This window comes from Pipistrellus hanaki (assembly GCF_964339955.1).
Source record: "Pipistrellus hanaki genome assembly, chromosome: 2".
Lineage (NCBI taxonomy): Eukaryota > Metazoa > Chordata > Mammalia > Chiroptera > Vespertilionidae > Pipistrellus > Pipistrellus hanaki.
In genome coordinates, this window is record NC_140504.1 from 141337174 (window position 1) to 141362890 (window position 25717).

At 44.2% G+C, this 25717-nt stretch overlaps 1 protein-coding gene across 8 annotated transcripts in view; it reads right to left on the reverse strand.

Moving 5' to 3' along the window:
- The window catches only part of DNASE2B (deoxyribonuclease 2 beta), a 684289-nt gene that overhangs the window by 640437 nt on the left and 18135 nt on the right, over window positions 1-25717 (reverse strand). For 5 of the 8 annotated variants that reach the window (XR_014794171.1, XR_014794172.1, XR_014794173.1 and 2 more), the window contains one exon: window positions 25150-25646. The exons of the other annotated variants lie outside the window; for them this stretch is intronic. The gene's annotated coding sequence lies outside the window, so the exon portion shown is untranslated. Of the gene's footprint in view, window positions 1-25149; window positions 25647-25717 lie in introns of those variants that run through there. 8 annotated transcript variants of the gene reach the window in all.

A 25717-nucleotide genomic window follows, 5' to 3' on the forward strand; every position in this document is an offset into this window, starting at 1 on the left:
ACTTACTTGATTGCTCCCCCCTGTCACCCACTTTCTTTCCTGCCTGTGTAGCTCAGATTGCCCAGTTCTCTTCTTTGCTCTTCCAGCAGCAAAGTAAAAGTGGGAACCGAATTCAGACTCAGCCAAGGGCACTCCCTGACTAGGAGGGCATCATCACCTCACTTTTGTAGTCTTGGGAGCCGAGAATTTGGAGTGACTTCTCGGAAGTTACACTGAGAGCAGCAGTTCTGTCTGAGGCTTTAGCCATAATGCTGTGCTATAAAAAGCACATTAACACAGTCTTAATTCTTTTATGTTGCAGTGTTATGGAATTTCATTTTATAAGGACCTTCAGTCCAACACATAAATCTCTCTTAAGTCAGTGAGGCTTCATGTACATGTGTGTGAGGTTTATTCCCCCTTATAATTCACTCTGAGTTCATCCAAGTTCATCCAGGCAAACATTTCTAAACCAGATGATTAAAAACAAAACAAAACACACGGGAAATGCACAAGATTGACAGCTAGGATCCCAGTTTTAGATCAGACTTGGTTGCAGACCAGCTCTTTACCCAGAATTAGTCAGACCCTGTCTCATTTTCTTGGTTTATAAACTGAGGGAATTTGCACGAAATGAACTGCAGCGGCCCCGTTGGCTGTAATGTCTATTTGGCCTCAAGGCCCTTTGTCCCTCCTTTCTACTGTTTCGAATAAAGGGCGCTAGAGCATTGGAAAGAAGCCTGGCATCCGTTCAGTAAACATTAGCTAAGCCTGAGCTAAATTGATCTAGACAACCTACTTAGTTTATAGAGGAGGAAAATGAGTGAACACAGAAAAGTCAAGTTACTTGTCTAGGTCACAAACCAATTAATAGCATAAACATGAGATTTTAAAAATCAATCATAATTTTTTTTCCTCATAAAAATGTTCCTTACAATTTTTTGGTCATGGGATAGGGCGGGGGTGGGGGCGGGGTGGGGGGGGAGAGAAGGGAGAGGATTGTAGAAGAAACAGAAGTTTTCACAAAAAAGGTGGAAGTATTATTTTTGCTAAATTGGCAACGCCTGTTAGGATATTCCTTGTATATCTCCACTCCACACTCCACTTTGCTGCTCTGGAATGAGTGTTGAAGTATGAACTCATCCTGCTCTCAGAGCTGGCTCTTCCTGACTGCTCTATCTCTTTGAACAATGTCACTATTCTCCAAGTTTAATTCATACTTCATACCTTAGTCATCTTTGACTCCTCCCTTTTTCTCGATGTATTGAAGCAATTGCTAAACTCCATGGATTCCTTCTTTGCAGTATGACTTATATTGGTATTATTTCATTCCTGTTATTCCTCACATATGTCACATAAAGTCATATTTTGAGAGCAGCGAAGAACTTGGGTTTGGAGTCAGGCAGAATAAGGTTTGAGTCCTGGCTCTGCCACTTACTGCCTATGTGTCATGGCTGACTCTCCCTGTAAAATGGGGATCACAATTATATTGGCCTTAAAGAGCTGTGAGAATTAATGTCAGAATGTATGTAAAATACTCAGTAGAGTGGTTAGCACATAATCAGTGCTCAACGTAACAGTGATTGCAGTAGTGCCCCCTTGTTCTCGGTTTTGCTCTCTGCGGTTTTGCTTACTGGTGGTCAACTGTGGCCTGAAATATTAAAAGCAAAACTCCAGAAACAAACAATCCCTACTTTTTAAATTGTATGCCATTGTGAGGAGCATGATGAAAGCTTGCGCTGTCCTGTTCTGTCCCACCTGGGTTGTGACTCATCCCTTTGTCCAGTGTATTCACACTGTCTTCACCCCTGTAGTCACTTAGCAGCCCTCGTGGTTTTCAGATCGACTCAGTATCACAGTGTTTGTGTTCAAGTAACTATTATTTTAATTAATAATGGTCCCAAGTGCAAGAGTAGTGATGATGGCAATTCAGAAATTCCACAAAGGAGCTGGAAAGTGCTTCTTTTAAGTGAAAAGGTGAAAGTTCTCAATTTAAAAGGAAAGAAAAATTGTACACAGAGGTTACTGAAGTCTACAAAAGAACAAATCATTAATCTGTAAAATTGTGAAGCAGGAAGAAGAAATTCGTATTAGCTTTGCTGTCACACCTCAGATTGCAGAGCTATGGCTACAGTGCATGCTGTGGTTAGTAAAGATGGAAAAGGCATTATGTTTTTTGGGTAGAGACACAAACAGAAAACTTGTTCCTACTGATGGCAACATGTTATGCCAAAAAACACAGAGCATATAGGAAGACTTCAGCAAGGGATCTTTGACATGATTGGGACCAAGCCAGTTACTACAAGTAAGGGATGGTTACCCAAATTCAATAGATTTGGACTGAAAAATATAAAAATTACTCAAGAGAGAGAAAGACCACATTCACATAACTTCTATTACAATATGTTGTTATAATTGTTCTATTTTGTTATTAGTTATTGTTAATCTCTTATTGTGCCTAATCTATACATTAAACTTTAGCATAGGCATGTAAGTATAGGAAAAACATAATACACGTAGGGTTCAGTACAATCTGTGGTTTCAGGCATCCACTGGGGGGCTTAAAATGTTTCCCTTGCAGATAAGGGGGGCACTGGAATACTGATCACCCCTCCTTGTCTATCCTACTTCCTGCTGGCAGATTGATCCTCAGAAAGCCCAGCTCTGACATTCTTTCTTCTATACTCCCAATGAGAGGCCTCACCTAGGGTGGTTAAAGCAGTCTTCTGCAGCTGGACTGCCTGGGTTACCATTGACTAGCTGTGTGACCTTGACCAAGTTTTCTAACTTCTCTCTGCCTCTGTAACATAGGAATAATAGTATCTTTCTCAAAGCGTTATTATGAAGTTTATATTATTTAACATTAATAGCTAATATTTTTAAGTGCCTGACATACAGGAAGTTAATATCAATTTTTGATAATTAAAAACCTATGCTGGCTTCTTATATTTGCTAGTAGAGGCCTGGTGCATGAAATTTGTGCATGGGGGGGGGGCGTGTTCCTCAACTTGGCCTGCACCCTCTCCAATCTGGGACCCCCTCAGGAGACTGTTGGTTTAGGCCAGATCCTGCAGGGGGTGACCAGGCCTGCAGGAGAGGGCAGTTGGGGGTGACCAAGTCTGCAGGGATCAGGCCTAAACTGGCAGTCAGACATCCCTCTCATAATCTGGAACTGCTGGCTCCTAACTGTTCACCTGCCTGCCAGCCTAATCACCCCCTAACTGCTCTCTTGCCAGCCTGATCATCCCCAACTGCCCTCTTTTGAGGCCTGGTGGCCCTCAACTGCCCTCTCCTACAGGCCTGGTCACCCCCAACTGCCCTCCCCTGCTGGCCCAATCTCACCGCCAGCTGCCCTCCCCTGCTGGCTATCTTGTGGCGGCCACCCTGTGATAATGCTGGCGGCAGCCATCTTGTGATATCACACGATGCCACCTAGGCTTCTATTATATAGGATTCCATAAGCACGCTCTGTGTTAATTTCCTTGGTCCTGCCGATTCTTCTTCCTGGAATGCTGAGTGGTTTAATGGAAAGAGTACTTGCAGCACAGGAAGCGGAATAGGTTTCATTTACCCGCCAGCTTTGACTTAGTGGTAGGAGCTGCCTGAATTACTTGGGAAGCATTCCGAGGCTGTGTGTGGTTTCAGTGGGAGACCAGCTGATTGCGCTTCCAATGGGCCCCAAGGGAGAAGTAGAAAGCTCTTTGTATTTTGGCACAATAAAGCAGAAGTCATAGTCTTTTGTAAGAATTACAATGTTTTCATGATAAAAATATACAGTTCAGGGTGAGAGATAAATTTTCTTAATACTGAGGATTAAAGAAAAGAATCAATCCTTGTGGCTCTTCATAAATAGCATTCTTCTAATTGCTTTATATACTTGAATTCATTTATTCCTCACATCGCTATCTGAGATAGATATTATTTTGTCCTCATTTCCTTTTTATAGATGTGGGAACAAAGGCACTAGCATTAAATGATGCAATTAATAAATATTAGGGAATTTGAAAACTAGGCCAGCTAGCTCTAAAGTCTCCCCTTTTGGCTGTTATACTGTTACTTTTTAAAAACTGAATTTAGAGAGACAGAGGATGGGAGACACACAGAGAGAAAGAGAGAGAGAGAGAGAGAGAGAGAGAGAGAGAGAGAGAGAGAGGGAGATTGATTTATTGTTCCACTTATTTATGTTGATTGATTTATTGTTCCACTTATTTATGTATTCATCGGTTGATTCTTGTATTTACCCTGATCAGGGATCAAACCCCCAACCTTGGCAGATGGGGACGATACTCTAACTGAGCTATAGAATCAGAATGCTTGGATTACATTTTAAGTAAATCTAATCATTACTAATAAAAGCCTAGGTGGTCCTTGCACCCTTGCATGATGCCCTCATGTCATCACAAGATGGCTGCCACAAGATGGCCACCACAATATGGCTGGCAGGGGAGGGCTGTTGGGTGTGATCAAGCCAGCAGAGGAAGGTAGTTGGGGGCAACCAGGCCTGCAGGGGAGGGCAGTTGGGGTCAATCAGGTCAGCAGGGGAGTGGTTAGGGGGCAATCAGCATGCAAGCAGAAGTGGTTAGGGGCAATCAGGCAGGCAGGCAGGCAGGCAGGCAGGCAGGCAGGCAGGAGAGTGGTTAGGAGCCAGCAGTCCTGGATTGTGAGAGGGATGTCCAACTGCTAGTGTAGGCCTGATCCCTGAAGGCCTGGTCACTCCCAACTGCCCTCCCCTGCAGACCTGGTCTAAACCAGCAGTTGAAAATCCCCTGAGGGGTCCCAGATTGGAGAGGGTGCAGGCCAAGCTGAGGGCCACTCCAACTCCCCGTGCATGAATTTTGTGCACTGGGCCTCTAGTTTAATATAAAAACAAGCTACCTCAATGCAATTTGAATAAATTTGATTTAGAACTTTCAGATAATTAATCTACAAAGGCCCAAAGGCTCAAATGTATGTCTCTCTGATGGCTTGGTGTGACCCAGCAGCAATAGTAACAATATCTTGAAAGATAGATTTAAACCACCCCCTGCAGAGCTCTAGGGTTGCGTTTTGTTCTGGAGTCTGAGGTGAGGCCTGGTGGTGGTGGGTTGAAGGGGATCTACGCCTCCATTCCCACTTCAACCAGGGTAACCTTGTTTTACCTATTTAAAAATTGGGATGCTAAGTAGGATTTATTTAGAAGACAAAGATCTTTGTCTTTAAAAGTGAAAAACCACTGATTAAGAGAATAAATGGACAGCAGATTTTGGGGGCAACTATAATTAAATATTATTCCTGGTGAATGAGCAGCCAATATGAGTTTTTGTTTTGTTTTTTGTTTTTTTATTGATTTCAGAGAGGAAAGGAAAGAAAGAGAGAGAGAGAGAAATATCAAAAAGAGAGTGAATTGTTGATCAGCTACATGCCATCCCCCTCCCCTCCCCCCAGGGGATCAAGCCTGCAACCCAGGCATGTACCCAGCCAGGACCTCCTGGTTCACAGGTTGATGCTCAACCACTGAGCCATGCCTGCTGGGCCCAATGTGAGTTTGGCAGCAGTCAATAAATAAATAATTTATTTAAGGAAAGAAACTGGAGTGTAAATAATGTTGCAGTTATGGTCAGATATGCATCCATTGACAGTCATTAGCACAAATGGCAACAATAATATTCTCTAACGGAAACTGGAGGCTTAACCTGGCCTCACATAATAGTCACTACGTTGCTCCTGTACTCATTTGGCTCATCCCTTAAGTTATACTGATTTATATGTTGAAACAAAGTATGAGGCTTCCTTGTAAACTCCCAGTTTCCTTGCATTTGTTGATAGTCAGGAGAAACCCAGCCTTTGTGCCAGCTCTGCTTTCCAGCAAAGTCTTTATTTACATTGCAACTATTTGTGTTTTTCTAGAATTACTTTAAATGTAAAGCATTGTCTTTGTACTCAATTCATTTTAATTTTGTAACCAATGCTGGGAAAACAAATATTATTATCCCCCAAAACTAGTCCCGGAAAGCAAACTGTGGTTTCTGTTTACACTGCTAGTAAAGGGCTTGGCACATTTTTAGATCTGCCAAGGTCTTTCACATCACCCACAGGAATTAATTTCAGTATTAAAGTCTATAATAAAGTGTTGATGTTTAGCTAACACTGATGTGGGGAGTTTCATGCTCCCAGAAGAAGCTATCAGTCACCTGAGGTAGAAAAAATCTTCAATGCTCTCATGGCTTTATACTCACAAATATCTTACATTATTTGTTCATTCAACATACAGGGGTGGGCAAAAGTAGGTTTACAGTTGTGAGTACACAAAACAGAATTTATTCTTGCATTATTATCAATTAATTGTTATGTCATTTTATTATTATCATTAACCTATTTTTGCCCCACCCCTGTATTTTTTCACCCCTGTATTTTATTGAATACCTACTATGTGCAAGGTGCTAAGGGTAGGTACAGATATTCAAGAATCAAAAGAAGGAGTCTAGAGCAAACTGGGAGGATCCAAGATGGCTGCTCGGGTATACACCTAGCCGCAGCAGCTCACAACAATTTCAAAGGAATACAACTAAAATGTAGAGTGGACATTGCCCAGAGCTACAGGTAGTCGACTGACTGAAAACTCTACAATAGGAAGGAGGGAGAAAACCAGAAGGAAAATCAGAGGAGCTGAAAAAAAGCCTAAGGTACGGAGACATGCTGCGCGCTCGCACGCACGCGCGCGCGGAGAGGTCGCAGCCGGAGAGGAGGAGAGGGCTGGGTGCTGCCTGGCGTTCCCTAGCAGGAAGGAAATAGAACCCCCAGCCTGGGCTGAACCCCCGAACCGGCAGCGCTGAGCCCCAAGTTATGTGCCAGACCCTGGGGACCCAGGCTCCGGCAGGGGGAGACAATCCCGGGGGACGGCGAAATGCGGGGCCCCCGGAGTCGCGCGCACATGGCGCGCAGAGGACTGAATGTTGACTCTGATGCTGGATTACCCTGGCCGGAAGAAACAAAGCCTCCGGCGGCAGCTCTGAGCCTCAGTCCAGACCTCCCCGAACTCCAGGTCTGGGCCAGTCCCTGGGGACCCAGGCTCGGGCAGGGGGAGACGGGGCTGTGAGGTGGAGTCCTGGGAGCGTGGCGAAAGGCCGAGCCCCCGGAGTCGCGCACACTGTGCGCAGAGGACAGTCTGTTGACTCTGATCCTGGACTTCCCTAGTGGGAGGGAGAAAGAAAGCTCCAGACTGGAGGAACACCACGAGGAGCAGGAGCCCCTGCCGGACACCGGCCAGCTGGGCGCCAGCAAGGAGCCGGGCGACGGGGCCCCCAGTGGGGGGGGTGCCCCCGAGCCTTCGACTGCTGAGCGCTGGCAACGGAGCCAAGGACGGGGGCTGCTTCCTGGGCGGCGCCGACCCCGGCAACAGGCTGGAGCAGCGCGGGAGCCCACGGAGAACAAAGGGGTGCCACAGGCCAACCTGCTGAGCTCCCAGGACAAGGAGGAAGAAACCAAAGAAGTTCTCAATGTGAAGAAATCAAGTGAGAGCAAATGATAGTAAAATTACTTAAGAAAGAATACAAAGAAGATATTGAAAAATCAAAGACTAAGTCAGAACTCAACGCACCAGCCAACATTGCAACATAAATGCGTTTTGTTGTTTTTTTTAAAAAAAGAAAAAAAAAAGAAGAGAAAAAGGGACAGAATGTTGGAACAGCGGCGACCAGGCCTAGAGTGGCCAGGCACAAGGCAGTGGCAGCTGGGCCCGGAGCAGCAGTGGCCAGGCCCCAGAACAGCAGCAGCCAGAACAAGAACATCAACGGCCAGCACTGGAGCAGCCAGACCTGGGGCAGTGGCAGCCAGGCCTGAGGCAGAGGCGGCCAAGCCCAGGGTGGCCAGTCCAGGAACACCCAGACACGGAGTGGCTGGGCCCGGAGAAGCCCGGCCCAGAGCAGCCGGGTTGGGAGCAGCCAGGCCCAGAACAGCAGTAGACAACCACGAAGAATCCAGGCTGGGAGCGGCCAGGCCCGGAGCAGCTGGGTCTGGTGTGGCCAGGCCTGGAGCAGCGGCTGCCAGGCTAGGAGCAGCCAGGTCCGGAGCAGCTGGGTCTGGTGTGGCCAGGCCCGGAGCAGCGGCTGCCAGGCTGGGAGCGGCCAGGCCCGGAGCAGCAGCTGCCAGGCTGGGAGCGGCCAGGCCCGGAGCAGCCGGGTCTGGTGCGGCCAGGCCCGGAGCAGCGGCTGCCAGGCTGGGAGCGGCCAGGCCCGGAGCAGCCGGGTCTGGTGCGGCCAGGCCCGGAGCAGCGGCTGCCAGGCTGGGAGCGGCCAGGCCCGGAGCAGCCGGGTCTGGTGCGGCCAGGCCCGGAGCAGCGGCTGCCAGGCTGGGAGCGGCCAGGCCCAGAGCAGCGGCTGCCAGGCTGGGAGCGGCCAGGCCCGGAGCAGCCGGGTCTGGTGCGGCCAGGCCAGGAGCAGCGGCTGCCAGGCTGGGAGCGGCCAGGCCCGGAGCAGCCGGGTCTGGTGCGGCCAGGCCAGGAGCAGCGGCTGCCAGGCTGGGAGCGGCCAGGCCCGGAGCAGCCGGGTCTGGTGCGGCCAGGCCCGGAGCAGCGGCTGCCAGGCTGGGAGCGGCCAGGCCCGGAGCAGCCGGGTCTGGTGCGGCCAGGCCCGGAGCAGCGGCTGCCAGGCTGGGAGCGGCCAGGCCCGGAGCAGCCGGGTCTGGTGCGGCCAGGCCCGGAGCAGTGGCTGCCAGGCTGGGAGTGGCCAGGCCTGGAGAAGCGGCTGCCAGGCTGGGAGCGGCCAGGCCCGGAGCAGCCGGGTCTTGTGCGGCCAGGCCCGGAGCAGCGGCGGCCAGGCTGGGAGCGGCCAGGCCCGGAGCAGCCGGGTCTGGTGCGGCCAGGCCTGGAGCAGCGGCTGCCAGGCTGGGAGCGGCCAGGCCCGGAGCAGCCGGGTCTGGTGCGGCCAGGCCAGGAGCAGCGGCTGCCAGGCTGGGAGCGGCCAGGCCCGGAGCAGCAGCTGCCAGGCTGGGAGCGGCCAGGCCTGGAGCAGCCGGGTCTGGTGCGGCCAGGCCCGGAGCAGCGACTGCCAGGCTGGGAGCGGCCAGGCCCGGAGCAGCCGGGTCTTGTGCGGCCAGGCCCGGAGCAGCAGCTGCCAGGCTGGGAGCGGCCAGGCCCGGAGCAGCCGGGTCTGGTGCGGCCAGGCCAGGAGCAGCGGCTGCCAGGCTGGGAGCGGCCAGGCCCGGAGCAGCCGGGTCTGGTGCGGCCAGGCCAGGAGCAGCGGCTGCCAGGCTGGGAGCGGCCAGGCCCGGAGCAGCCGGGTCTGGTGCGGCCAGGCCAGGAGCAATGGCTGCCAGGCTGGGAGCGGCCAGGCCCGGAGCAGCCGGGTCTGGTGCGGCCAGGCCAGGAGCAGCGGCTGTCAGGCTGGGAGCGGCCAGGCCCGGAGCGGCCGGGACCGGAGCAACCGGTCCCAGAGCAGCCGGGTCAGGTGCGGCCAGGCCTGTAGCAGCAACAGCCAAGTCCAGAGCAACTAGGTCGGGAGCGGCAGTGACCAGACCCGGAGCAGCTGGTTGTGGAACGAACCAGAGCAACAGAGGCCAGGCCCGGAGCAGCCAGGCCCGAAACAGCTCGCTCCTCGCCTGTACCTGCCCACGGCTGCCTCTCAGACATGGCTGGAAACTTTTGCGGGAACTTGAGGGTCTGCTGAATCAAGTGATGAAGGCTTAGATCTGGATGTGTTGAGTTAGTATAGCGCTGGGGTGTTGATCTGTAAGTGCCTTGGGTGGGGCCTGGATGAGGCTGGTTAACCTATTTGGAAATGTCTTTTGTGTGAAGTGTATCATTGGGCATGTGGAGGTATTATTGATATGAGATAATGCTAAGTAACAGATTTACTATCTGAAAAGGGATTTACTATCGGGGAAAGGGAGGGAGGAAGAGACTGAACATAAACTGTGCACCTATGGATGAGGACAATGGGGGATGGGGAGGGGGCGGAGGGTGGGGTGGGAACCTGGTGGAGGGGGGAAGAAATGAGGAACCTTTGTAATAATATGAACAATAAAGATTGATTAAAAAAAAAAAAAAAAAAAAAAAGAAGGAGTCTAGTAAAAGCATGGATTAACTTCAGTTTATACTGTCCTATTATAACAAGTTGACCCCTGTCTTTAGGCATTATTATTCATAAACTAAAAATGAATCCTAGTCACATAAAGTGCTACAAATATAGAGCGTTACCTATTCTATATTGAACCTGGATTTGAGAATCTCTGTCTTCTTTCCTCCTCAGGCTTACAATAGACAAAGATATATTGTCCCTTATCCTTCCACTTCCCATCCATGCTCAAAATTCTTAAACATTTATTTCATTTTGTCTGATCATGGCTTGTGATTCCTTCTGATGAGTCCCAAGCTTTTTTGTTTGATACCAACCAAGTAGGCAAGCCTTTGAGGAATTTCTCTGTCAATTCCAGGAGGAATTATCACCTGTGTCCCTTAATTCTGTTTCCTTGGAAACCAGGAAAAAATTCAAGCTTTTCACTTAAGCTGGGTTTAGGGTCAGACTTAGCTGAAGCACAGCATTTTCCTAGCTGCCCACAACCTTGTCTAAAGCCCCTCTCCCTTGCCGGCCATCAGGGCCCCTGTGGTGTCCTTGGGCTCCTTGTGGTTCCCTCAGGATGACTCGATGGGTTCCTTCCTTCCCAGAGAACCGGAACCTCTCCGAACCACCTTTCCTCTTTGAATCATCCGTCTAGTTTTGTATATGATAGATTTTTGAGCAAACAAATCCTTGTGAGTCTCCTCAAACCACAGCAAATCACAGCATGTCATCTTCTGCGTAGCGGCTCCACAGATTTAGAATCATAGTATATTTTTAGTACTGGAAAGAACCTTGGAGCTTTTTTTTAATTAGCATAATCTTTGCTTAAATGAAACCTCATTTGGAAACGCAGTGTATAGAACAAGCTGTGCTACATGGAGGGCAATGGATCCCTGCCCTCCAACTTCTCACCCTCCACATCCCCAGAGTAGCCCAGATGCACCATAGAGATACCCTCCCAGACAGACTTCTGAAAACTGCCAAGAGCTTCATTTTGTATTTCCTCCTGCCTTTTAGAGGTCTGATCTCTGTTCTCATGAACTTGAGCCTACTTACCTGCCCCCAACCTACTTGGAGGGCAAGGTGCCAGCCTTTTGGCAGTCATGGGCTTACCAACACCTTGCCATAGTAAGGTGTCAGGAGGGTAGGCGTGAGAGATAAGGGTCCTTTAAAATGTATTCCAAGAGCTTACACGCAAGTGCTAAATTTTCTCTTATTACAACATCACACTCTTAAAAATATTTATCAAAAATAGAGACTGTGAAAATGTTCTCCTTCCCAGTGACTATGGTGAGAAAGCACTTCCCTATGCGTTTGCAAGGACACAAAACATTTCCCATTCTCACTTCAGCTTCTGACCAGCAAAATCTAGCTTCACCTCAATTGTCTCTGTCCTCAGAGGAACCTCAGCCCATTTCATTAGTTTAATGGAAGTGGAGGGAGGATTGGCACAACAGTGATAGTGCTAATTATTTTTGGAAAGCTCCATGTCTGAGAAGAACAGATTGTTTTATTTATTTATGTGGCCCACGTGACAACCTAGGACAGATAGAAGATAACCAGGAAGGCTTGATGTCAGAAATCTAATTTAGTTTAGACTCTGATTTTAAAAACAAAACTCTGTGTGTAATGGCAAGGGAAGAGGAGTGGAGTGATTGGAGGGCTCCTTTGTTTGTTATTACTGGTGGTTAGATTTTGCCATCTTATTAGACCACGCCCTTTTGGGAGGTAATAGAGTATAGAGGAAAGCAGGTGGCCTTTCAAGTCCTTCATTCGTTTTTAAAGATTATTAATTTATACTTTCTCTTCCTTCTTTATTTTTGTGACAATTTTTTTTAGGTTCCTAAAATGTGCTTGGTGTTGTTAGCTGCTGGGGACAAAACACTCAGACACACGGTATGATGCTTACAGTCTGGGAGGATTCACATTCCATCTTTTTACTACCTGAGGGACTTTGGGCAAGTCACTTAATTTCTCCGAGCTTCAGCTTCATCTTTTGTGAAATAGGATTAATAGTAACTCCACTGAGTCGCAACAATGAAAAGATAATTAAATGAGGTAACTTTTCCAAATTGCCTCCGCAGAATGCTTGGCACATAGTAGGAGCTTAAAAAATCGGAGTCTATTATAGATCCCATTATAACCTGATGTTTAGGTTTATCTTCCCACGGTCTTTGAGGAATTCTCTGAGGGTTTGGTATCCAGGTCTAAGTTTTATTCTGACTCAGAGAGCCTCATGAACATTCCCCTTCAGCAACCCTTACACCAAGAATTGCTCCATTCCAAAGATCTGGAATTCTCAAAACCCCTTACAGACTCTAGCTTCTGTCCTTCAATATTTCTCTCCAAGTTCATTCTCCCATTAAATGAGCTTTTCAGTCCCTTTGGTATCTCTGGTCTCTGGATCTCATCTTAGTTTCCCAAACTGTCAGCCACACCCCTGCAACCCCCACCCTATCCATTTTTCCATGTCTTCCTTTCATGTTCCTCCTGCATACCACAGCAGAACTACTCACTGCCACATTCTCACCAGGACATGACTCTTTTGTCCATTTCAGTGGCCATGGCAATCTATAACTCTGAACCAGCCCAATTACTTGTTTTTCTTCTCATGCCTTTGGTTTACCTGTTACTGGTGGAGAAGATAACTCAGCCATGCAGATGCTCATCTCCTTCAGCTTATATTTCCAATCTTACACTCTCTTCAACACTGCCCAGGAAATCTCTTCTTAATCTTTAATTGGCTTGATTTTCCTTTCCTCCTATAGCAACTGCTCTAACATGAAACCTTGACTAGTCTCCTTAAACCTTCTTCTCATTACCATCATCCTGAATCACCATCCCCACCACCATTCAAAACATTTTGTACACCCTTTCCTACTGTCTAGCTGTCCCAGAAGAAATGTGGGTTTAGTCTTTACAAGATTCCACCTGTGCTCTTGACCCTCTCCTGACTTCTCTCAATCCTGTCCGAACCAAACGTTCTACTCCTACCTGTCTCTTCCTCATTAACCTTCAAACATGTGCATGTCCCTAGTCTTAGGAAAATTTCTACTGCCCTGCTGGTTCCTCTGGGCACCTCTCTGTTTTTCCCTTCTACTTCGCTGCCAAATTTCTCAGTAGGATTGTTTATCTCATCACATTTTCATTTATCGTTTAAATTGTCACTAAAATTGTGTTTTCACTTGCACCACTATACCGAAACTCTCTTGGGGTCACCAGGTACCTCCTAACTGACAAAGCTAATAGAATACGGTCTCATCTTCTTGGCTTATCTTTGTTTTCTGATGCTACTGACTTCTTCCTTCTTGAATTTTTCTCCTCCGTTGGTTTATTAATTAATTAATCTAGTAATAATTTCTCTTGGTTTTCTCCAAAATCTCTGAGGTTTCTGTCTCAGTTTCAACTAATGGTTTCTCTCAGCCCTTTCTTTCAATATTAGTGATGTTCCCCAAGTTTCCATGCTCAGCCCTTTTCTCTTCATTTTCTTTATTTTCCCTTTTGGATGATCTCGGCCATACCTATGATTTCAGCTCTGACATCGATTGATGATTTTTAAATCTATAACTCTATTTCCCGATTCCTCTCCTAAACTCTGCTCCCTCTGGTGACAGCTAATTGGAGAGGTTGCAGATGCTTCCAATTCAGTGAGGTTCGCCTGCCTCTCCATAATCTGACCACTGCATCCCTACCACTTCCGGCTTTATTGTTAGATGCTTTCAGTAATTTTCATGGCGAAGGAAGCTAAGAACTTTGTTGAATCCTCTTTCTTTCTCCATTTCCTCTATTATAAATAACTAGTGATTATTAAAAATCACTATTAATACAATAAGCAATTTCCTGCCCTGGGCCCTTTCAAAATTTAAATGGCACCAAAAGAACTTTATCATTTATATCAAGGTAAAAACGGCCTTACTTGCCAGGCTCACCCTGAATTTAAAAAGAGGAAACAAAGAAATAGCCCCAAGCAGTGAGAAACCTGGCACCTGGTCAGCATTTGCCTCATATCTCTTCATATATACCAGGGGGGAAAAGTTCCAGTGTCATGTAAATAGTGTCTAATATTCTTAGAATACAATTTTGTAAGGAAAGTCCAAGGGGTATGCTGAAGACATCTAATTGCCTAATTTTTTGTTTTGTTTTAAATTGAGAAGAAAAACAAAAAACCAAAACCACAACCTGGGCTTCTTGGTCGGCAGGGGGAGCACTACTACTTTGCTCTGGGAAGATTTTCACCAAGCAACAGCTATGTTTAATATAGACCACATCCTAGCAACAGGAAGGAAAAAAAACAATGATACGATCGATAAATTTGCTCCCCATGGTTGGAGTTTTCAAAAATAGCTTTTTTCGCCTTTGTAATCTAATAGTGTTAGCTTAGAAAATGGTCATCTGCTGTCTTTTTATCTTCTCTGTCCTTCCTTTCAGCCATGTTCTAATTAGAGACAAAGGTGTTTATTTAATCCAAAAGACAGGCTTTAAAATGGGTCACAGAGGCTAGTGTTACAGCACCTGGTCAGCATTTAGGCTGTGTATGTAAGGCAGAAACAAAGACACTGATGTGCTCATTTTATTTAAACTGGGCAAAACAGTGAAAGAAATCAGTCAAACTGGACTTCTGTCTAAAATGACCTTTTGTTTGAGTGAATTGATTCAGGGAGATCGAAATGGGGACATGGTGTCCTTCCCACACTCAGCTGGAGTGAAGCCTATCACGCAAGCATGACAGCGTCGTGCGAAGGAAGAGTCCCAGGCCAGGCTGTCACCTGGGTTCTGCTCTGTGGTCACGTACAAACGTTAACTCTTTGTACTATGATTTCTTCTATTACTAACATAATCACTTGTATGAATAGGAAATTATATATATATATATGTGTGTGTATATATATATATATATATATATATATGATAGATTTGAAAATACCTTGAAAGATCAAAAATTATCTACATAAAAAAGAAATGTCTATATAATAAACAAAAGACCTAGTTTGATACACATGTCTATACATATATAGGTTCTAGATGCATATATAATATATGTATATGTAACATATACATTTATATACGTATATATGTGCATACATATATGTACATATATGTGTATATGTGTGTATATATAACTAAATAGATTTATTTATATCTATATAAGATATATAAATTTATACACATACAGGAGGTGAACAGGTAAAGACAATTCTTTCTGAAAGGATTCTGTTTATAATAATTATTCTACTCACTCACTGAGACTACTAATAGCTTATAGGCAGAAACAATTAAGAATGCAGGGCTCTATTGATGTTATTTTCTTCTTAAAATTTCTTTTGGTAAGAAGTTTGTATTTCTTATTCTCCATGCACATTTCATAAGAAAAGAAGATGATGCTTTAACTAAAGCTGATAATACCCACCCATCTTTATCTAATAACATGCCTGATAAACACTTCGGTCAGTTCACTTTTCCTTGTCTCACTTGTCTCATGAATAGAAACATGCCATCAATAAAAGATTTCTGTAAGCATTTTAAGTGAAATAAATGATAAAAAATAATGATTCTGAATAAAGAGAAATCTAGTTCATCATGATAAAAAGTATGTATTTTAATTACCTAATTTCTGAAATGGCTGATTTTTTTTTTTTAGTAAACCTTTTTTATTTTTCCAAATGACAACAAATAATTTAACATGGGACATTAAGATTGCTGTGGGTTTTTTATTTTGTTTTTGTTTTTGTTTTTAAGTAGTGAATTTTAAAGAAACAATTGGAATAGCTTTTATTTTTACCAATATAAAGTACTATTTCATCTGTGGCTGGTTAATAGAAGTTCAAAGTGAGGTACTAGTGAAGTCAAAGTAACAAATTTAATTCCTGGAGGTTTATGTTTATTTATTACTAATCCTATCTAATCATTTGTGTTACAAATGTTTATTGCTGTCCAGATCTAAGACCAGACAATTAAATGTCATTTAAACAAGGCAAAACTATTTCCATCAGCTGGGACCGGTTTGGCTCAGTGGATAGAACGTCGGCTTGTGGACTGAAAGGTCCCGGTTCGATTCCGGTCAAGGGCATGTACCTTGGTTGCACGCACATCCCCAGTGGGGGGTGTGCAAGAGGCAGCTGGTCGGTGTTTCTCATCGACGTTTCTAACTCTCTGTCCTCTCAATTCCTCTCTGTGTAAAATCAATAAAATATATTAAAAACAAACAAACAAAAAAAACCTATTTCCATCAAAAAGAGGCAACTGATTCAAGTCCTTTACCCTACTTCTAAGTGTTTTCAGTGTTGTCTTGTGGTATGTCAAACTATATTTTATATTCATGTAGTTCTTAGGAAGGGTTATAGGTTGAAGAATATCAGGCATTGTAGTTCAACCCCACGGGAAAACCGGTAGCATACCAGACAGAAAGCTGAAATGTAGTGAAAAATATCCTGGACTAGGAACTAGACATACTGTATTTGAATCCCAAATCTTCCATTTACCATCTCTGAGCATTTAGACAAATCATTAACATTCTGCAGCCTCTATTTCCTCGTGGAAGTAGGGAGAAAGGTATCTCGACTTACTGTAGAGATTAAATAAAATAACCTGTGTAAAGTATTTAGCATAGGGCTTAGCACAGAGTAAGCAAATAGTGGCTATCTTTATCCTCCTTACAATTATTCTAATGCTTATCGAAGAGGTATTGTTAAAATTAAATGAATATGGAATATGGATCACATTTTTTCTTGAATTGAAAATATTTTGTATACCAGTAAGCATTAAACTCATGTAAAATATCACTATCTCACTAAAAGGAAATGATGCTAAAAAATTAAATGAATTCTTTATTCATTAATTACAAATTCACTTGGCAAGTTATTGCACATTATGCACAAAATACCAAACTAATTATCAAAAGTCTTATATGAGACTTTTTTCTTGGTTGGATGTAGTACAACAAGGATAGTTTGGATAAATGACAAAAATCACATTTTAAAGGCATCAAGTTGCTATGGATGCAATGAAGATTAAATGAATTAAAACTCCAGAGAAAGTAGAATCCTTTCCAAATTGAACTGGCACTATCTGATATTTTTTCCTTAGGGCATTTGCTAATCCTGACTGTGGGTTGAAGAGAACTTCTGCTGGGGTTAAAAGGGGAAAAGAGAGAAAACAACAGCAAAGTTTTTAACAGTTTTAAAGGGATGATGTGACAAATAGGAAGGAGGAGACTCAAACACATGGTTGATTTCCTCCATAACATATTGCTGAATAGTGGTGCACAGGAGGCTATAGAGCAAAGGTAAGCGCCTTGAAGACGATAGTGAAATCTACCTCTCAGAGTCTTGAAATGCTCAGAAATAAAGATCCTCTAAGGAGGACCTTTCCTCAAAATGCCTCCAGTTTCTCCTCATACCAGATATTGAAGTTGTGGGACACAGGAGCTGACGAGCTGGGTTGGAACTTCTGAAGAACAAGCTAGATCTCCTATAGTCTTTCAGGGCTGAAGAGATGACCCTCAGGTTCACAATCACTGACTCAGGAGAGCCATGCCCTAGGAACAGGGATGGACCAGCAGTAGAGCAAGTCTTGGTAAAACTAAAATTCAGGCCCAACACACCTCAATTTCTCATGTAATTGAAGTGACCAACCCCTTATCCTCTATGCCTAACAGAGGAAAGGTGGAACTCTCTCTGATAGAAGATAACATTTGTAATTTTTATGATATTTTTATGACTAATGTCTGGCATCCTATTTAATAAAAGAGTAATATACAAATTGACTGTCACTCCAAGACATAAGGTGGCTGCCCCTATGTGGTCAAGAATGACGGTCCTCATGTGGACACAAGATGGCTGGCAGGGAAGGGCAGTTGTGGGCAGTTAGGGGTGACCAGGCCAGCAGAAGAGGACATTTGGGGGCTATTGGGCCAGCAGGGGAGCAGTTGGGCATCAATCAGGCTGGCAGGCAGAAGTGGTTAGTGGCAATCAGGCAGGCAGGCAGGCAGGTAGGCAGTTGAGAGCCAGCAGTCCTGGATTGCGAGAGGGATCTCCAAATGCCTGTTTAGGCTCGATCCCACCAGAATCAGGCCTAAATGGGTGGTCAGACATCCCTCAAGGAGTCCCCAGTTCCAGAGAGTGCAGGCTAGGCTGAGGGAGTGCCCCCCCCCCCACATGAATTTTGTACACCGGGCCTCTAGTATGTTATAAAATTAGTGGACATGTAATGTGGCAATAAAGCATGACTAGTAACCAAAAGAAAACACAGATAATAGAAACAGTCCTATTGATGATCTAGATATTGAAATAGGCACTCAAGTATTGCCAAATAATTCAGAGCATAAAGTGGAGGCCAACAAAGGGACCAACAAATCCAAAAGAGAATAATAATTACTTATGACTGAGTTCTCAACCAAGAGAAAGTGTCCCGTTTCTCTGTCCCTTATGGAGGATGGTGGTAAGAGTAGGGGAAGAGTGCTTTTTGGACTGTACACCAGGATCAGGGCTTCATGCCCTGGATTGTGAGTGAGTGAGAATAAACCCAAATGACCAAATTCAAAATTCCAAAGAGGAGTCAAGGAGTACAAGCACAAAGGTTAGAAATCAAGAGCTGAAGAGTGAAGGTGAGGACTGAAGGCATACCCTGAAGCAGCATGCAGGCAGAGCAGCACACAGGGGGGAGACAGGAAGGAGGGGGTAGATGTGAGAGATATTAAGGGAGCAGAATCAAGAGGTGACAATTGTTTGTATGAGAGTGAGGGAAAGGGAAGAATCTATGTTGTCTCTGAAGTTAGGTTATTGGGTGAGTGTCTCTCAGATGGGAAAAACCAAGGAGAAGCAGGTCGGATGAGCAGGAAGGAGGCTTGAATATGGGACATTTTAGGTGCCTTCCAGGTTCACTACACTGTTTTACATACTCACATGCACATATGCATGCACAAGTGAGAACTTTGTCTGAAATATAGATGTGGGTGTCATCAAGCAACAGGGTATAAGGCTGCTTAGGGAGAATGTTCCAAGTAAGAACAGAGAACCCTAAAGGATATCGACACTGAGGGTTCAGAGAGGGGAAAGGGAAACTTGAAAGGAGATCCTGATAAGAGAGGTTTAGAAATAAAATAAAGCCAAGAGCTTCATAGAGATGCAGAAAAAAAAAGCATGTCTTAAGAAAAGGGGCACCTTCAAATATGAATGCGCAAAAGGTAATATTAAAACTTAAAAAAAGAAAGCATTGGAAATTAGCAAAGGGAGATTCTTTGGAGAAGTGGACATTAAGAATCAGAAGGAAAGGAACGGCATAGGTTAGTTCTGAGAGAGGGTGAGGTTCTGTTTGTTTTGCTTTCAAAGTGGGAGGGACTTAAATATGTTTATATGCTGAAGAGAAAGACCTAGTAGAAAACAAGTGGCTGAAGATGTGGGCGGAGATAAATAATGGTGTCAAGTCCCGGAAGAGGTAGGAAGATAGAAGACTGGAGTTTAAAATAGGTGTACGTGTGGGTGTATCTATTTATATATCAGTAAGATTACAGAGACAAAAATCAATTCTCACTGGGTAGGATCCTTATTATAGTAATATGAAATACACCTAATGTTTTAAGTGAAAGTACTATTAATAACCAACATCATATAACCCAAACCAATTCCCATTTTTAAAATTGTATTTTAGAAAGTGGTTTGTCCAAAATGCTTCACTTTGTCTTCCTAAACAAAATGTTCTGAACATAATCTGACCTTTGCTTGATGACTCTCGCTGAGCATCAGTCACTGTGCAGCGCTATCAGCCGCCATGCCCTCAGGAGCACTGGAGGCCCACGGGGCTGCTATCCCAGTGCCAAATGGCTCCGGACAGCTGCCTATGGGAGTTCTTCTTCTTCCCTCCCTGTCATTTGTCACTCTCTGCTGTTGTCAGCGTCCTGACTCCCTGCTTCTCATGTGTTGCCTTCACTTTGCACACACCCCAGAGTGGCTCTGGCCATCCTCAGGCATGGGCAGGGGACAGCTTGTTCTGCCACTCAGATGCCTTTATGCAGAACCCAGATCCAAAGGAACTCTAGCCTTCCTGCCTCCAAGTCCTCACCTGGGCCTCAGGAGGGAGTTGAGGTGGCTGCAAGCCCGAGTTCGTGGATGTGGAGACACAATTGGCTGGCCAGGCAGCTTGGCCCAGCCTCCCCTCAGTTCCCAGGCACTCCTCCTTCTCTTGGGGAGGGGGGGTGGGGGGGAGTGCAGACCCGGGTCACCAGGAGGCTGGGATTAAACTCTTCTGCCTCAGGTCCTGAGCTACCGGGCACTGCTGTAAATAAGTCATGAAATCTGACCAGTTCTTTATTTGTGTTTTTCTGTCAATGGGGCCAACTTATTTTGTCCCCGGTAAAAGGGGATGGATTTTTATGGCTTCCTTTCATGCTCTCTAGGAACCAGCTACAGCAGGGGCAGATTAAATTACCCCATAGTTAGCGTCTTAGTCTAAATGACCCAGTAGAAGTTAAACCTCTTTCTTTGCCTAGAGAACCCATCTGGACACAGGTACCGACCAGAGCAGAGGTTGAAGGTAGATGGGAACTGCTGCTGCTTCCCCTGAATTGGTCTTTTATGGCAACATTCATATTTTAAAAATATATTTTTTTATTGATTTCAGAGAAGAATGGAGAGGGAGAGATAGAAACATCAATGATGAGAGAGAATCACTGATTGGCTGCCTCCTGCACATCCCCTACTGGACCTATGGTCAATTATTTGGCTGACCAGTTATTAGCTGACCCCTTGGGCTTGGTCCCAAGGCTTGGTCCCTGAGCATGTGCCTTGACAAGTTCATAGGCTGATGCTCATCCACTGAGCCACACTGGCTAGGCCCAACATTTATATTAACGGCAGGGATGCTTTTAATTCTCTGTCCTCTGGTTCCTTCCTTACTCATGAGGTCTCACATACAAGAGAGGGAACTGGCTCTTATGGGTTCAGAATTATGAAGGAAATCAGAGTATGTTACCCTCAGCCCAGCCTGCACACTCTCCAATCTGGGACCCTTTGGGGGATGACTTACTGCCGTTTTAGGCCCAATCCCAGGAATCAGGCCTAAACTGGCAGTCGGACATCCCTCTCACAATCTGGTACCGCTGGCTCCTAACTGCCCCCCCCCCCCACCAGCCTGATCACCCCTAACTGCCTCTGCCTGCCAGCCTGATCGCCCTCCAGCTGCCCCCCCTGCTGGCCTAGTCGCTCCCAACTTTTCTCCCCACTAGTCTGGTTGCTCCCAACTGCCCCACCTGCTGGCCTGGTCACTCCTTACTGCTCCCCCCCCCCCCATCAGCCTAGTTGCCCCTAAATGCCCCCCTGCCAGCCTGGTTGCCCCAACTGTCCCCCACATCAGCCTGATCACCCCAACTTCTTTCCCACTGCCGGCCTGGTTGCCCCACACAGCCTGCTGTTCAGTTATTTGGTTGTCCCTCACTAAACCCCTGCCGGCCTTGTTGCCCAAGCAGCCTGCTATTCAGTCATTACTGTGATGGTGTCTAGAACAATTTGCATATTCCTCTATTATTAGTATAGATGTATGGTGCCTGGTGGGTACTTGAAATATTGGGGGAATCACTTTGTAAAGTATATGCTTGTCTAGCTACTATACTGTATACCTGAAACTAATAAAAAAATAATATTGAATGTAAATTATAGTTTAAAAATAAAATAAAAAATAAAACACATTAATCTTATATTAAAATTAAAAAAAATAACTCTTTTCTTCCTTTAGCCTCCCCATTTATTTTAGTTGCTCTTCTACAATTGTCTCTTTGTTCAATTTAGCCTAAAAGCATTTAGGTTTTTCCATTTCTTTGGTCTTCATTTCCTTATGAAGGCTCCATGTTACATAAAACCTATATTAAATGAAGTTTGTATGATTTTTATCCTGTTACTCTGTCTTACATCAGTTTCATTCTTAGACCTGGCCAGAGACGCTAAGAGAGTAGAGGTAAGATTTTGCCTCCCTTAAAATTACTTCTGGCCGGGACCGGTTTGGCTCAATGGATAGAGCGTCAGCTTGGGGACTGAAGGGTCCCGGGTTCGATTCCGGTCAAGGGCATGTACCTTGGTTGCGGGCATATCCCCAGTAGCGGGTGTGCAAGAGGCAGCTGATCGATGACTCTCTCATCGATGTTTCTAACTCTCTCTCTCCCTTCCTCTCTGTATAAAATCAATAAAATATATTTTTTTAAAAATTAGTTCTGGAAAATGATAGCTTTGCCTCTGAAGGAAGCAGTCAGAATTTTCTATTGTCCTCTTTCTTTAAAGTGTCTGGTAAAACTCTGAGTGCAAAGGGCTTTGTGTCATATATCAGGCACACACTTATAGATAGAATCACATTCTCAGAAGCAGATGTGATGTGATCAAGAGTGTTGGCAGCTGCTGCTTGTGGGTTTCTCAGCACTCAGTGGACATTAACATTTGATAGCAAATGCTATCCAACATTTATATAGTAAGACCCTGCCTAGAAAATGTGCAGTGATTATTAAATGATCAACAACGAGATCATGGAAGCTGTTGAAATCAAAATAGCTTCCTGTTTCTCTCTTCTCAAAGCAACTTACTCCCCCACCTCCCTTGGGTGTTATGTAACAAGCTTTGTGGAGCAGTTGGTTATGGTGGTAAAATCTACTTCTAGGCAAGAGAGTAAAAAATAGAAATTGAAGAAAAAGAAAACAAAATACACCAGTTACATTTGATTAAAAAATGATGTAAATGAACAAATATGTATATACACAACACATAAAAAATCATTTGGAAAAATGCACGCAGTAGTATTAACAGTAGTTTTGTATGGGTGATGACAGAAGTACTTAGATGACTATCTATTGGCTGTAGAGTGGTATAATTTACATGCAGTGAAATGCTGTTACCCATTTAAGCATACAGTTCTATGAATTTTGACAATGTATACATATTTTTAATTATCACCAAGATCAAGATAAAACATTTGCATCTCCCCCCAAGAGTTTCTTCATGCCCCATTTAATTAATTCTACTTCCCCCAACCTCCAGCTCCAGGCAGCCACTGTTCTGCTTTTTTGCAAAGTGCTTTGAATTTTTTTCATTTTCCTTATCTGTATGTTGCAATATTCCCTAGTAACATATATTTCTTTTTAAAATTAAAAAACATATTTTAAAAACTTAAAAATAATTTAAAAACTATGTTAAAATACAAAAGAAATGCAAAACATTAATCTATGAGATAAAGTTATTTCAAAATTGATTTATATACATCTCCCCCATAATATATGCTCCAAAGAGTGGAATTTCTATTTTCTTGCTTTGCCTCCTTATTCTAAAAAACCTTTCTCCCCAAACCACCCCTGACACTCCAGTTATCTGGCTGACCCAAAGTTGCTCAGACCAACCCTGCCCTCAAAGTCCACAGCTCCCATCCCCTCATGAAGCAGTGGCCTCTAGGGGTTATAACCATCTTCTTACACAAAAGGAAAAAAAAGGGGGAGACAGTCCCTTTTTCAGAAGGTTAACGATATGTGACATTGATTTCAATCTATTGCTTAGGAGACTCATTTAAATTACTCTTCTTCCCTCATTTCTGTTTGAAATAGCTCCCAACCATAAAGAGATAATTGCACATAGCGAAAGCTTAAACACAGTCCAAATATCAACAAGGTTTCCTTCCATGGCTAGGTCTTCTGCAAAACTACTGTAAACTTTCCGAGACTCTAGGGAATGAAGGAAAACAGTGGTGAATGAAACAGACAGGATCTTGGGATTAGGTGAGGAGGTTGCAAACCTAAGAAGCTGGTAGCTTCCCTACCTACAAAGGTTATGAAGAAGATCCTAACCTACGTATGAGGTACACTAGGTGCTTCCGTGGAAGCCAAAACAAATGATCAAATATTTATTGAACACCTGCCTGCCTCCTATTCAGATACAAAGTCCTCCTTTGTACCAAAGCACCATGTACACTTCAGATGATGCAGCCTAGAAACCCTGATCAGAACACATAATTTTATTTCGTTAGCATTGCCCTAAGGGAGTAGCGATACAGCATACACTGCCTGCTTACTGTGTAAGAACTTTACCTTTCTTATTTTTCTTAATTTCTCCATTTTACAAACGAAGAAATCAAGGTGTTGAGGGTTTGGGCAAATTGCCGGAGGCCGCATGGAAAATAGCAGAACTGGAATTTAAACCTCCAAAGCCCTGCTCTCCTCAATGGCCTCACGCCTGTTTGCTCTGCAAACAATGGCAGCAGCGCCCTTTCCCTTTAGTCTGCTTGCTGATGTTGTGCTGAAAGCATTTGCAAAGAACTTTCATTGCTTATTTGCAAGGCTTACGCCTGTACCTTCCTCTTCTCTTGAGAATATATCTTTCACTCATTTCCTCTTGATTCCACAAGTACGAGATAAAGCAGAAAACGACTGGCTTTTATATATTTGTCTGTTTGTTATTGAGGAAGCACTATCACCATGGAGAGAGGGAGCAACTCAAACAGCATTCCCGGCTCCTTTGCTCCTGTCACACCGGTCTGCTAGATTGATTTCTTCACAGAATTGAGCAGTTGTTAGAATGTGCTGCAGATAGAGCATTTACTTTTCCCTCAACCTTTGAGTTAAGAAGATTAATTAATATAGTTAATATTTATTATTGCTCTGATAATTTAAAAGGGAAGATAAGGGAACGTTTTTATGTGCCAGGCACTAAGTGTTTTGCATAGATTATCTTATTCATATTATTATCATTCTTGTTTTTCAGTGTAGAAAATTACTTGGAGAGGTTAAATAATTTGTTCAAGGTCACACAGCTTGTAATTGCTCAAGGTCGGCAGAGCCAGGTTTCAAACCCAGCCTGTAACACTGTCATACAGAGCTGTTATGCTGTACTCTGCTCCCACCTCCAAATTCAGCTGGGTTCTCATGGGGGTGGCATACTGAATTCATTCAAACAACACTAATGTACTAAACATTTCCTTTAAGGAATGTTTCAAAAATATCTGAGGAGAAAAACAACAAAAATCAAGAAATCTTAGAAATAAATAAGTCAAGTGCAAAGAGAGGCCCGTTAACAGGAAGAGGAAGTGAAATAGGGCGAGGGACCGCCGGATCCAGACCTCTAGCCATCACTGCCTACTGTGGGGAGCTATGTGATACCTTAGAGATTTGGCAACATCTTTTCCACGTAACCATAATCAGCCAGCCACCTGCAGGACACTGAGTGACAGGCATATGTAAATTCGTTGTCATTCTTACACAAAGACTCATAGATATCTTGCCAATGTTCAGTAGAAGGATCTTTTTATGGTGGCAAGCAAATATTTATTGAGCACCTACTACAATATATGCCAGGTTCCCATTATGGAAATAACTATAGTTATTATTAATTTAGGCATAACATCTTCACAGCTTTTAAAAAACATTCTCTCTCACATTTACCTTTACATGTTTCACTTGTTACAATCTTCTGCCAGGACACCATATCTCACATCAACAACCCACAATGGCCATCTGAGGCTTGGTTGTGCCTCAGGCCAAATCAATTATTATTGATTTACTAATAGCTATGTTTATTAATAAGAATTACATAAAATGAAGTATTCTGGAATTAAAAGTATTAGATTTTGTTTGGTTTCTTTGTTACACTTCTTTTCCCCTAAATTAGGGGTGTCGAACTCAATCAGAGAAGGGGCCAAAATCTAAAATCCAGCCTAAATCGCGGGCCGAATGGTTTACTGAACAGTCA